Consider the following 13948-nt stretch of genomic DNA (forward strand, 5'->3'; position numbering starts at 1 on the left):
GAAATGAAACTTATTTTTTTCAATTTGTATTTTTTTTTCAAATAGCTACTTAATTATTAGGACATACATACTTAAGATTTTTGGATTTAACTACCTAATGAAAGGAATGGCTATGTAGTTTTTTTTTTTGGTGGTTAAAAGATTACTGAGACACTGAGGGTGCCAGGAAGTTAGAAAGTTTGAACTTCTGGGCTAACACTGTTTCTTGATGTCCTTTGAGGTGTAGACACACTCCTGCCTCAGAGACTTGGCTGTCACTGTCCTTCTTCTGGAATGCACTTCCCTCAGATAACTGGTTGACCCAATTCATCACTTGCAGTAAGTCTCTGCTCAAATCTCACCTACTCCTGGGGGCCTCCACTTACCACCCTCATTCATCCTGCCCTGCTCACCCTCCCCAGAGCTCAGCTGTCTCTTCCTTTCTCTATTTCCCCTTTTGTCCCTCATCCATCTCACTTTTAATATCCTACATTATTTATTTATTTATTATTTTTGTTGTTTATTGTTTGTTCCTCTCACTAAACTGTGTCACATGGACAAGGTTCTTTGCTGTTTTTTTTAAAATAGACTAGTAAATTTAAAAAGTGTTTAGAATAGTGCCTGACATATAGAGCTCTTAGTAAATATTTGTTGAATGGATGAAAATTTGTCAGTGGCATCTCAAGCCTGGTACATATATGTTTTGTATCTATTTATTTTACAAAAATGTATATAAAAATTATACAGAATAAAATACCTTAGGAGCTCTGAGGTGTTTTGTGATTCATATATTGGAAGAATAGTTAACTGAGACATTTTTGTGGTTGTTATTGCTTAAATAAATCCTATGTTTTTGCTTTATAGAATGAGAGAATGAGTACATCAAAAATTGTATTCTTACTTTTCTTAGTTTCCCATTCTTTAACATAAGCCAATATGTACCTAGAGCTATATAGTCATGTGCCACATAATGACATTTTGGTCAATGACAGACCTCATATATGATGTTGGTCCCAAAAGATTATATTGGAGTTGAAAAATTCCTCACCTATTGATGCCTTGATGATCCTGACCTGTGTAGGCCTAGGCTAATGTGTGTGTTTGTGTTTTAGTATCTAACAAAAAAAGCTTAAAAAGTGAAAGAAAAATTTAATAGAAAAATCTTATAAAGATAAAAAAAATTTTTGTATAGCATTATATGTGTTTGTGTTTGAAGATGTGTTATTACAAAAGAATCATATAGTTTAGACAAATTAAAATGCTTTTAAAGTAAAAAAGTAATAGTAAGCTAAGGTTGATTTATCATTGAAGAAATTATATATATATATATTTTTTGGGACAGAGTTTCACTTTGTCGCCCAGGCTGGAGAGCAGTGGCACCATCTTGGCTCACTGCAACCTTCGTGTCCTGGTTTCAAGCAATTCTCATGCCTCAGTCTTCTGAGCAGCTGGGACCACAGGCGCACACCACCATGCCCAGCTGATTTTTTTGTATTTTTGTAGAGATGGGGTTTCACCATGTTGCCCAGTCTGGTCTCAAACTCCTGAGTTCAGGCAATCTGCCTACCTCAGCCTCCCAAAGTGCTAGGATTACAGGCGTGAGACACCGTGCCGGCCATGAAAAATGTTTTAAAAATAAATTTAGTGTAGCCTTAGGGTTTGTAGAGTCTGCAGTAGCATACAGTAATGTCCTAGGCCTTCACATTCACTCCCCACTCATCCAATCACTCACCCAGAGCAACTATCAGTCTTGCACATTCCATTCATGGTAAGAGCCCTACAAAGGTGTGCCATTTTTTAATCTTTTATATCATATATTTATTTACATTTATTTATTACATTTATTTATTTATTTATATTATATATTGTATATTATATGTTATATTTATTTATTCACATTTATTATTTACATTTATTTATTTACATTTATTTACATTTATTTACACTTTCTATGTTTACATATACAAATACATTATTTGTATTGTTATACAATCACCTACAGTATTCAGTACAGTAACATGCTGCACAGGTTTGTATCGTAGGAGCAATAGGCTCTACCACATGGCCTAGGTGTGTAGTGAGCTCTACCGTCAAGGTGTGTGTAAGTGGACCACTCTATGATGTTCGCACAGTGACAAAATCTCAGAATGTATCCTAGTCATTAAAAGATGCATAACTCTACTTACTAAATTCCTTTAGTTGTCATCCAGTAGGGGCCAACGTTCTGTGAAAGAATTAGAAAGTATCACAAGGCATTAATTTAAAACTTCAGTCTTCTCTGAGGTGAAGAACAGCTCACACAGGTAAGTACCATACGTCTTGTACTGATGGTTGTAATTACTACAAATAAATGAGAAAGGGAGCTCACCAAAGTTTGATCCAAAGTAAAAAGGATTCCATGTTGACTTAGTGTATTGGTTCTCCATGCTGAAATTACCATAACTTAGTGGCTGAAAACAACACACATTTCTCACCTCATAATTATCACAGGTGAGGAGATGGCACAGCATGGATTAGCTGGCCAGGCCCTGTGGCTGCCAGCAAGGGGTCAGGCAGGTTGCATTCTCAGCTGGAGGCCCAACTGTGAAGGATTTTTGTCCACACTCATTCAGATTGTTGGCAGAATTCATTTCCTTGAGGTTGAATGACTGAGGATCCCCAGTCTTACCGGCTGTCAGCTAGAGGCTGCCCTTGGGTTCTAGAGACCACCTGCAGTTCCCTGCCATGTGACCCTCTCCAGAGCCTGTTCCCAGGAAGGCAGTTTGCTTCTTGAAGACCAGAAAGAGAATCTCTCTCCTGCCTGCTGAGATAAAGTCTCATACAGTGTAGCATAATTGTGATGGTGACATTCCATCACAGGTCTCACCCACACTCAAAGGGAGTGGATTTCACAAAGGCATTAACACAAAGAAATGGGAATTATTGGCATTCACCCTTGAGTCTGTTTGTTACACTCAGGCAGCAGAAAATGGAGCACCTTTTATGTTCTATCCTAGTCCCCTATTTGCCCCCTAAGCTATATTTTAGAGTAGCCCTCTTTTCCCAGCATGTGTTCTCCTTCAAGACCTGGGATGTTTACTGAAAGGCTGATCACTTGTGCTCCCAGCATGACCTCAGTCAATGAAGTTCTTCAGGCTGAGGTGGTGTCTTTGCAGCTCCCTGAGATGTCCTCGTTCCCTCAGCACTGGGGGCACATGCTGCAATCTCCAGCCCCGTGGTCTGACAGAATTGGGTCTACTTTAGGTTCTTTGCTGCTAAAGCTCTGGGTTTGTTAAAAAATAAAGGTTTGAGAATTATCTATTATGGTTCTTCTCCCTGAGTATTAGGCTAAATAGTTTTATTTTTTAAAGTTTCATTGTTATATTTGTGATCTCATGAGTTATTACCTTTGAATCAATAATAACATGTTATGTCTAGCAAAGCACATTTAGATATATTAAGAATATGAGATATTAATACAATACATATATTTTCTTACCATAAATATAAAATATTACCTATAAGAAGTCCTATGCCTGAACTCTTCTTATCTAATTAGAGTTGCTAGACTATTCATTGCTAATGTAGGGAGTAGGATGATGTTCTCTTAGTATCAAGGAAAAATTACAGTAATAGAAGTAGTGAACAGCAAGGTGGAGTTATGTAGCTAGACAGGATCACTGATGAATAAACACTAAATCTCCTACTTCCCCTTGCCTCCCCTGTTCTCAGATTTTTCTCATGGGTAACATCCATGAAATATGTTCACTTCTATTCAGTCCTTGGGAAAGTGGGAGAGAGTTTTATACTCAATGATTTAAGAAATCTTTGGACAAAAATGTGACTCCATTTATTATGTAGGGTGATATTACCTACATATTAAATAACTATATTTTGCTGGGCACAGTGGCTCATGCCTGTAATACCAGCACTCTGGGAGGCTGAGGAGTGATTGAGGCCAAGAGTTTGAGACCATGGTAGACGACATAGTGAGGCCTTGTCTCTAAAAACAAATGTTGGTACTCAATATCTTTTAAAAACAAGGTTGGAGACCACCATTTTGGATTAGAGAGAGAGGGTTCATAATTGCTTTCTCGTAACATCTCTACAAAATACTTCCACTCTCTTGATAAATCTACTAATTATAAAATTGAATTAAAAAATTAAAGAAAAATATAACACTGATTTAAGGAAATTAATCAGTTATTTTAACAGTGACTATATCATTTCTACACTATGAAAAATTAAATGTTATTAATAAAGACATTAACCTATCAAAAGATATATGGGAGCTATTTACAGAAAACAAGTAGGAAAAAAAGTCATATTATGAAGTAAAATTCATTGGGGAAGAATACTAGACTGTTTTTCTCAACACCCGTGAGAATCATAAATCCATGGAAACTGAGGAGTTTCATTTTTCTTTGGCAAAAAAGAACCGTGTGAAGCTTTACCAGGGGTATGAATTTGCATTTATAAAAAGCAATAAAAATTTTAGTAAAGCCCTGTTTTTAATTATTTCACCATTCCATGGGTTTCATTGTACTGTGGGTCAACTCTGTACCCACAGAGAGCATATGATTAGGTAGTTACCCAAAAACATACTCAGGATTCAACTATTCTAATAAGTAGATAAGCTTTTAAAAAGGTTTGTTAAGCACTGCCAAATAGTGCCATATAGAAATATGCATGGTTTTCCTCCATGGCCTCATAATTCAAGGCATCATGGTATTTATCCTATCTTTGGTTGTTGAAATACAAAACTGGACATATGTGCACGTTGCTTTTGTAGGAATGTTTATTTTAATCTTTTAAGGTTTTACAGGCTTGATATGGACTTTAGAAGTAAGGATTTTTTGAGGCAGAGATTTCCTGTGTCCAGGCGAGGGGAGGTTCAGAAAGGAGGTCAGCAGGCTGTCCCTGATGGGCAGGAAGATGGCTCTTCCAGGTGTCTGGAACCACGTTGGGAAGGCACAGCATCCAGAATACTTGTATGGCCCAGGGCAGTGTTTCTCAAATTAAGCCTCCTTCAGCATCATCGGGAAGCCTTGTTTGAGATTGCTGTTCCCATTCCCAGTTCCTGATTCAGTAGATCTGGATGTGAGTCTGAAATTTTGCATTTCTAACAGGTTCCCAGTTGATGCTGATACAGCTGTTCGAAGACCACATTTGAAAAAGATTAACCTAGTGGGCCAGTCATCACTTGGCTTGATTAGGAGCTGGCTGTTTGCAGAGAGAACAGGAGGCAAGGAAAGCCGGGGGGAGCACCTAACATGAGGGTGAAGACCTCGAGTCTTGATGCAAAATGCTTTTAAGGAAGCCTATGGATGACACTGACTTTGGGGACAATCACTCTTCCCCCCTCCATGTACACTGGCAAGAAAACAAAAACAAATACAGTGATTGCTCTCTAGGGGAAGGAGTTGTCCTTATGACTAGGGTCACAGGCTTTGAAGTCAGCTGAGACTTGAATCTGAGTTCCTGCTATACCTGGCATGTTCAGAGTGAGCCATTTAACTTCTTAAGTCACAATTGCTTCTTAGTGGGCTAATGCCACAGAGTGGGTTCTCAAAAATTACAGTGTCATCATCCTTTTCCATTTAGGGAAGTCCCCAGTGAGTGTAACTGTAACCCATTCTCCCTCTGCCCAACCTCCAGCTGCCAGGGCAGGGGGACACATAACTCTCATTTGGCCACATAGATGTTCTTCCTGGAGTGAGCAGGTGGAATCAGTGAGGGAGATGAAGATGGGAGGATGGTTAGGATTTGGTGGTGGTCATAGCCTATCTGTCCATCTGCAGTGGCAGCAGCAGCCAATGGTTGTGGCATTGTATCTACTGCCAAAATTGCTCAGTGCCTTCACATCCTCAGGGACTCTGCCCACATGTGAACTTCATGGGATCTCTTCCCTGACTATTCTTATTTTAAAGAGCAATACCCACCTTCCTCAATGTGTAACTCCCTCTCTGCATCCCTGCTTTAGTTTTCCCTTTAGCATGTTCTACTATTCTGGTATTTTTCTGATTTGATTTTGTGTGATTCTCTCATTAGAAGCTGAGCCTCAGGAAGAAAGAAATTTTATCTTTTCTTCACTGTCATGTGCCAATGGCTAGAACAATACCTGAAACGTAATAGTACTAGATAGTACTTATTGAATGAATGAATACTGTGAGCTTGTTATAGTCTCTAGTAAATTCACTATTTACCTAAAACAACTAAAATCTATTTTTTGGTTGTAATTATGGACCCTGGAGATACCTATCATTATGAAGTGTTTTTAGTAGTTTTAGTTACCTTTAAAGTGTTTCCATTCACATACAGGAATTACTTTTAAAATTTCATGTAGGTAAGTTATCAGCTAAGAATTTTCCTTATTAACTAAGATTTTGATGACATACAAACATGAAACAGCTTTATGTCATTTCTCCATTTTTCTTTTTTGCCATCAACCATGTACTGTCAAATATTTCCCATCTCAACAATATTTTAGATGAATCACATAGCATTGTGGACATTTTTGGGTATGAAATTCCAGTCTCACTTAATTTAATAAGTTTGAAAGGTCAGCCTCATGTCCAATGGAGAAAGAACTCTTCTCACCAAGCTTGGGCTAGGACCCACAAAACCTGCATTGTTGAGGGAACTGCATTGGTGGGAGCCTGTCTTGCTACTTTTCTTTTTTGACGTCTTCTTTTTTTCCCTCTAGTGTGCTAGGGTATGGGTGGAATAATGGGGGAAGGAACAAATGCCTCCTGCATAAGAAAAGTCCTGTGTTTCTTCCTTGGCTGGCCACATGCTCTGTATGGCAGGCATCTAATGACAGTTCTCTCATTGTCCACTGGGCAGCCCTCTGGCCACCCAGCTTAAGCCTGGGTAATTTCCGTGGTGTCCACTTGGCCCAGGGAGATGCACCTAAGGGTGGAAGGGCAGACTACTATGTTGCTTCCCTTTCTTCAGGCAGCCGCCACCCACACTTAATTCCCTTTTACTCTCTGCTCAAAGCGGGCACAGGAGCAGGTTAACAAACTCGCCCACACACAGAGTCCACCTGGAGAATGGATGTCAGTCTTCTTGCAGTTACTGCTAATTTCTTTGAGCATGTGACACTAGGCTTTGGCATAGGAAAATAGCCCCATCCCTGCAGGGAAGAAGAAAAGCCATAGGACTTTCACCTTGTCAGTGTTTCTTAATGAGAGAGCTAATGGAAATTAGAGTGAGATCAGGTTTTGCTGTGCAGGGTTCTCCCTTAAGTTGCAGGATATTTAGCATCCCTGGATCCTGCCCATTAGATGCCAATTGCACCCCCAACGCCTCCCCACGTTTTCAACCTCCACTCAGCCTGAGAACCATTGGTAGGCCAACAACTCAATAACACATTGGAATTCTAGAACTTCTAATCTATTGCTTTTGCAGGCTGGAGGGAGTAATGGGTGATAGCTGCATAACTGATAAGTTCCACAGAGATATGTCTGGCAGTTCTCTTTAGAATGTGGAGGATCTTAGCACCTACTATCCTCAGCTTTGGGTTTTAGTTGAAATTCTGAGACGGGAAAAAGAGTCCTTCAACATCCTATTACAGGCTGAAAGCAACATGTCTCCATATTACAGTGTAAGATTTGTAATGTTTGCAGATTTCTTTATGTAGCTGGTTTCTTCCTGGTATGTAGGTTCCAGTCAGCCTCAGTCGGAAAAGCTCCTCCATTCCTATCTCCTTCATTCAAGTTCTTGTGGGGGACCCCCAGTTTCAGAGCGGCATAGCTTTTATTCATCTTCTATAAATACAAATCTTATCCAAATAATCATAGCTATTTTTATGATGTCTGTAGTTCTACAGCATCATAAAAAGAAAATGTTTTGTATTTGATTGAACCATGAAATGACCATTTTTATAGGTTAAAATCATTGAATATTGGCAATTTTATGTAATTCAATCTAAATATGTTAGTGGACTTCATACCTAATTTAAATGCAAGCAAAAAGCTTTAGCATAAAGCAGTATCAGTGATTGAAAATGAACAAGACATTTATGAGAGACAGACTCAGATTTCCTCCCCATTCAGCATGAATCAGTCTGAAATGAAGAACATGGAGGACAGAAAGGGAGCTAATCTCTCAAGTTTGCATCATGTTCTGCCATTTATAGAATGCCTTCACATGCATCATTTCATTTGCTTTTTTGTTGAGACGGAGTCTCATTCTGTTGCCCAGTCTGGAGTGCAATGGTACAGTCTTGGCTCACTGCAATCTCCTTCTCCCAGGTTCAAGCAATTCTCCTGCCTGAGCCTCCTGAGTAGCTGGGACTACAGGCACATGCCACAGCACCCAATTAATTTTTGTATTTTTAGTAGAGATGGGGTTTCACCGTGTTGGCCAGGCTGGTCTCGAACTTCTGACCTCATGATCTGCCCACTAAGGCCTTCCAAAGTGCTGGGATTTTTTTTTTTTTTTTTTTTTTTTTTGAGATGGAGTCTCGCTCTGTTGCCCAGGCTGGAGTGTAGTGGCATGATCTTAGCTCACTGCAGCCTCCACTTCCTGGGTTCAAGCAATCTACTGCCTCAGCCTCCTGAGTAGCTGGGATTACAGGCACATGCCATCATGCCTGGCTAAATTTTTATATTTTTAGTACAGTTGGGGTTTCACCATGTTGGCTAGGCTGGTCTCAAAACGCCTGACCTCAGTTGATCTGCCTGCCTTGGCCTCCCAAATTGCTGGGATTACAGGCATGAGCCACCACACCTGGCCTCATTTGCTCTTTATGCCACCCTAAAACCCATCTCACAGAAGAATATTGTGTTCCTTTAGGGACACATGTATAAATATCTAGTCTCTTAATGAAATTTTCAGTTTTAGAAAAGGCATTTTGATAATATTCAGGACAGTTTCTCAAATTTAGTCTGTAGTTAGGCTAAATATTTAAAATGCCCAAATAATTAAGAAATACCTTGCTGTGATAGTAGCATTATATAAATTACATTTAGTCATATTGTGGGTCGTGGTTAATGATTTGTACGTGTTCTAGAGTGTGTGCTTAGATGAAATGTCTTTCCTGACTACCGACAGCTCACAGACCCAGTGGAGATTTAATGTCAGTTTCCTTATGAAAGCAGGCTTGAAATGACGAGGGAAGAGGATACTGATTTTGGAAAAGGGAGTATAGTTCAGGGATATCATCATACATTTCTTAGGCTTTATGACTTTTGGGAAAGGTTATTATAATGGAGTTGAGCTTTTAGCATTGTTTTGCACAAAAAAAGAGAGTCTTTTGTGGGTGACAATAAAAAGGAGAAGCAGTTAATGAAAAAAAATCCTCAGATCTTCTATTTGTCAGTATTTACAAACAAGAAGGTCTACCTACTTACCTAGTGTATGCCAAACTATGGAATTCCATTCAATGATTTTTCAAAAAAGGAGACTCTTTCCTAGAGTGCATTTAACCTTTGTGTCTATCCATGTGGATTTGGAGGATATGCCCTAGTGAATAGTAGGCCTTTTAATTTGCATGCTACTTAATATGTTCACTGTAATTGTTTTAGCTGCATCTTTCTTCTCCCAGGGGAAAAAAGTCGTGAGAATCTTAATGCTGTGTCCTTTACTGTCCTCTTCTTGGAAGATGTCATGATGTCATGTTGATCAGTTTGCTATGAATTCCTTCTGTTTGCTCTCAGTGGTCATTTTTGCTGACCCTCCTTATTGGCTTCCCCAGAGGAGCGGTCCCAAATCTCTGCAACTCTCCCTCATCCTCACTCTGTCCTAGTCTCTCAGCAGATAACTCCTAAAAGTCCTGGAAAATGCTGGGGGAGTAGAGGTCAAGGGACGTTGGGCTAATTCCAGCCAGGCATTTATGTTTATAACAACTTACAAGAAACAAAAGCATTACATTCAGTCATATACCCCTTGGGGTACATCTGTCTTTTGGATGTGACATGAGATAATTAATGTGTAAATAATAATTAGAGGGCTTGGTACAGAGCAAGCAGTTAATAACTGCTGGTTTCTATCTGTCTTTCTTTAATAACCTTTTGACCAGTAAAGATGGTTCAGAAAATATTATGTAATTCATTTTCAGCAATTATGATCTAATGAGTTATGACGACCTGATGTCCTTGCTTCATTTGGTGGCTCAGGTAGTATAGCCAAAGTAGGAGTGTGAGATGGCTCTAAACCAAAGACAACACTTCAAATGACTCCTGCTGTCAAGCCACTTGGATGGAAGTATCTTTTTCAGCTGTGCCCCAACTTGGATTAATTTTTTATAATATAGGCCACATGATCTCAATTTTAGTGGCAGGGATATATCTTGTTGAAGCTCCCTAGCAACTACCTAATGTTTGCAGCTTCTCCAAGCTATTGTCTCAATTTTGCTGCTGCTGTGGTTGCCACTTGCTTATCTGGACTGATTGGTGACCAACATAGTCCCCAGCTCTCTTCTGAATTCCACCAAATAATCATGATAGCTGGCTGGGCGCGGTGGCTCAAGCCTGTAATCCCAGCACTTTGGGAGGCTGAGGTGGGTGGATCATGAGGTCAGGATTTCTAGACCAGCCTGGCCAACATAGTGAAACCCCATCTCTACTAAAAATACAAACAACTAGCTGGGCATGGTGGCAGGCACCTGTAATCCCAGCGACAGGAGGCTGAGGCAGGAGAATCACTTGAACCTGGGAGGTGGAGGTTGCAGTGAGTCGAGATCGTGCCACTGCACTCCAGCCTGGGTGACAGAACAAGACTCTGTCTCAAAAAAAAAAAAAAAAAGAAAAGAAAAGAAAAAAAAAATCGTGATAGCCTCCCAACTTGGTGTAATGTTAATGTGTCTCCTATTGTGCATGCTGGGACCATTTTCAGTGAGAGATTTACGTGGCACTGACTCAGCAAAGACTGACTTTTGTGATAAAATGAACGAATATTTATTTAGTGCTTTGCAGGTTAAAATTACTTCTCATTTATTGTCTCATTTTATCCTTACGTTAACCCAGTGAAGTTGATCCAGCAAATGTTTTTATCTTTTTTTTACCCATAAGATTAAAGAATATTGTTTGAGAATATTCTTACACTTTATTTTTTTTTTCCCCTGCAGGTGAAATGTCCAGCTTTTAAGTGAATTGGTATGGTATGGTGGCTAGTTCCAAATGAAATGGCTAAGCTTCACCCCTTTGAACACTCAACTTCTCAGGTAATCCTTTGGAGGTATAACTGCATGTAGTTGGCATGTTGTAATGGTATGAGTGTTTTACGTATTGATGCTTTGTGCTTTGAACCAGTTTCTTCCAACAAGCTGTTGTGTTACCCGCCCTTGGAATAATGCAGTTTCTTCATGAATAAGTCACATTAAACATGCACAGGAATTTTTTTTTTAGCAACATCAACTGTGATATTATTATAATCTTAAAGCAGGAGTGGCAGTTTGTGAACAACAACTTTGGCAAAGGGCCTTGTGAAAAATTGAGAATCACTTGTTTATTATTGTTCTTTTAAATCCTCTTAACTCTCTGCCAAAAAGAGACTTAAATATTTGTTGCATCCAGTAAGTATCTGTTGAATAAATGAGTGAATGAATTATAGAAGGCAGCATTATAGATTGATTGATACACCACAGTTGAAATGGACAACAGTGTATCCTGTGCATTGACTAAACTGGACCATTGACCAATTCTTGAATGTTTCCAGCACCTTCCTGCCCCATGCTTTTGGTCACTCCATTTCTTTAATCTCTAATGTCCTTTCCATCTCTGTGTATCAAAATTCTACCCAGCCATTGGACTAGATCAAATGCTATTTTTTTCTCCATTTCTCCTGAAGCCTTGGTGGCTTTTTCCATTGCCAGAGCTGGAAATGAATATATCTCAAAAAGTTCCCATTGCTCATGTCTTTTTTGGTACTTAGTATATTTTCCTTGCAAAGCACATACATTATTATTTCCTGGTAAAGCATATGCATTATATCTTTCTCTTTAGAATGTAAGTTCTCAAAGAACAGACTGTACTGTATTCATCTTTGCAACACACACACACACACACATACACACACACACACATACATGTATTTTAGCAGGGTGTTACATCTGCTAATTTCTCAATCTATTTTGTTGACTTAATTAGGTTTATAGGGATTTAACTATTCTTTCTATATTGTAATACCTGTAGTTAAAATTCTTATCCTTCATAAAAGTTTTCAAAAAGGTGCTGACAAATAGGAAAAACATTGAGATTTGATTTTCTTTGACAATTTAAAGCCTCTGATAGAAATACAAACAAATAGTAGAATGGACAAGGCCTTGAGAGAATTAAGTTTTTAAAAGGCACAGAGCAGATAAACTTGTTTTGATTAGTTAGGGATGAACAGAATCACTACGAGAATCATTGATATTTACTCTAAAAATCTAGTGAGCTAATATAGCATTTTTCTTCAGAGGAGGGCAAAATGTTAATTTTTTGAAGTTTTCTGCTTTGGAATTCAGCACGTGGCTCTTCAGTAGTGTCCAAATTTTTTCATAACATTGCAAATCAAAACAACAATATCAAAAGAATCCTAGAATTATTTCTAGACCCAGTAATGGAACTGACAATAAGTATCAGGGGTTTGCCTGGGTTGGGGGTGGGGCCAATGTGGAATGCATTATTTCTCCCTTAATGTCACTCCAGGCAGCTGCCAATTTGGGCTGATTATTTATAGATGACTCTGCAGTGTGACAGGCAGTTCTCCAAGTGAAGCCTCAGGCAGTGAGGTCCTGAGGAAATAGGAAAGACCTGCACATTCCCTAGAGCAATAGGGAAGGACCTGTGGGGCAGCCAGAAGCAGTCTTCCCCCAGAGCCCCTCCTTGTTTTTTCCTTTTAACATAAATGTTCCCAGGGGGGTTGCAAAACACTGATTGATTTTAAAAGGTGTTATAGTAAATTCCCTAGCAGAAGCCTCCTTCCCTACAGAGACAAGCATTAGAGCCCTCAGAAATCTGGGTTACTGACTTGGAAACCAAATAATTGGGGATGAATGAATGGACGAGAGTAAAGAGGCTCCACATAAAAGGAATCCCTTCCGACAGCATCTTTCATGCTGGGGGACATTAGGATGCCAATAGACGCAGCCCATGGGTTTGGGTTGCCAGGTAACCAGGGTACCCGCAGATTTCCATTTTTACTTTATTTCCGATTCAGGAAAGCCTCGTTTCATACAGAGGAAGGGAAGAACACCTCTCCCCCACCCTACTTATTTAGGTCTAACTAATAACATTCACCTGTTGGTTGCTAAAATGTTTCAGAGGACGCAGTTGTTTTTAAACATTTAAGCTGTTAGAAAATCAACAGGAAACATCGGGATGAAAACCAGAGGGTGGTAACGTAAAGGGCAGCGGTGTTCCTGCTTGGTATTCAGGCAGCCAGTGGAAAAACCCCACGCGTCCCCCCTGGGGATTCTCAGTTGGCCTGAGCGCATTAATCCTGCTTCAACAATTCAAGCTCTTCTGCCTCCTTGCTGTGAATTTCCTTGCCTCTAGAAAACACTCATGACATACTGAGGAGACTCACCCCAATTGCTTGCTTTTGTTTCTTTAAAAACTTATTGGTAACCCATTCTTTTCTACTAAAAAAAATCAGCCTTTTATGTGTAATTTTGCAATGCAGTAAAACCAAACAGAACATTCTCCACTCCACTCCTGTCAAGGAATATGGGGCTAAGTAGTTTTCTTTCCGTTTGATAGAAAAGCAGCTGAATTGAAGAACATCTGAAATTCAATGGAACAAAGGCTAACTAAGCCTGCTGCCCAACATGTGGTTAGAAATGATCTGTTTGAATAGTGTTTATGTCTCTAGAAAATATAGCTGGGTGTGTAAGTGTGTGAGTGTGTGTGTACAGTTGGTGTTTTGTTGTGTTTATCCATCTGGACCCTGGACAGGAAGCTTGCCAAATTGATGTGCCCTTTAGTGTGGCAATTGGTTTGAGGCTGAGCTGTTTAAGGCTTATCAACGACAACGCTAATATTTTTCTTCTAAGGCAGAC

General features: G+C 39.4%; 1 long non-coding RNA gene across 2 annotated transcripts in view; it reads left to right on the top strand.

The window, feature by feature from the left end:
- The first annotated feature begins 220 nt into the window (after positions 1–220).
- The window catches only part of LOC129059498 (uncharacterized), a 36318-nt gene continuing 22590 nt past the window's right edge, over positions 221–13948 (top strand). For both annotated transcript variants that reach the window (XR_008525439.2, XR_008525440.2), the window contains exons 1-2: positions 221–318; positions 11033–11128. This is a non-coding gene — a long non-coding RNA (uncharacterized LOC129059498). The remainder of the gene's footprint in view (positions 319–11032; positions 11129–13948) is intronic.

The sequence above is a fragment of the Pongo abelii genome, chromosome 4, assembly GCF_028885655.2.
Source record: "Pongo abelii isolate AG06213 chromosome 4, NHGRI_mPonAbe1-v2.0_pri, whole genome shotgun sequence".
In the NCBI taxonomy this organism is placed as follows: Eukaryota; Metazoa; Chordata; class Mammalia; order Primates; family Hominidae; genus Pongo; species Pongo abelii.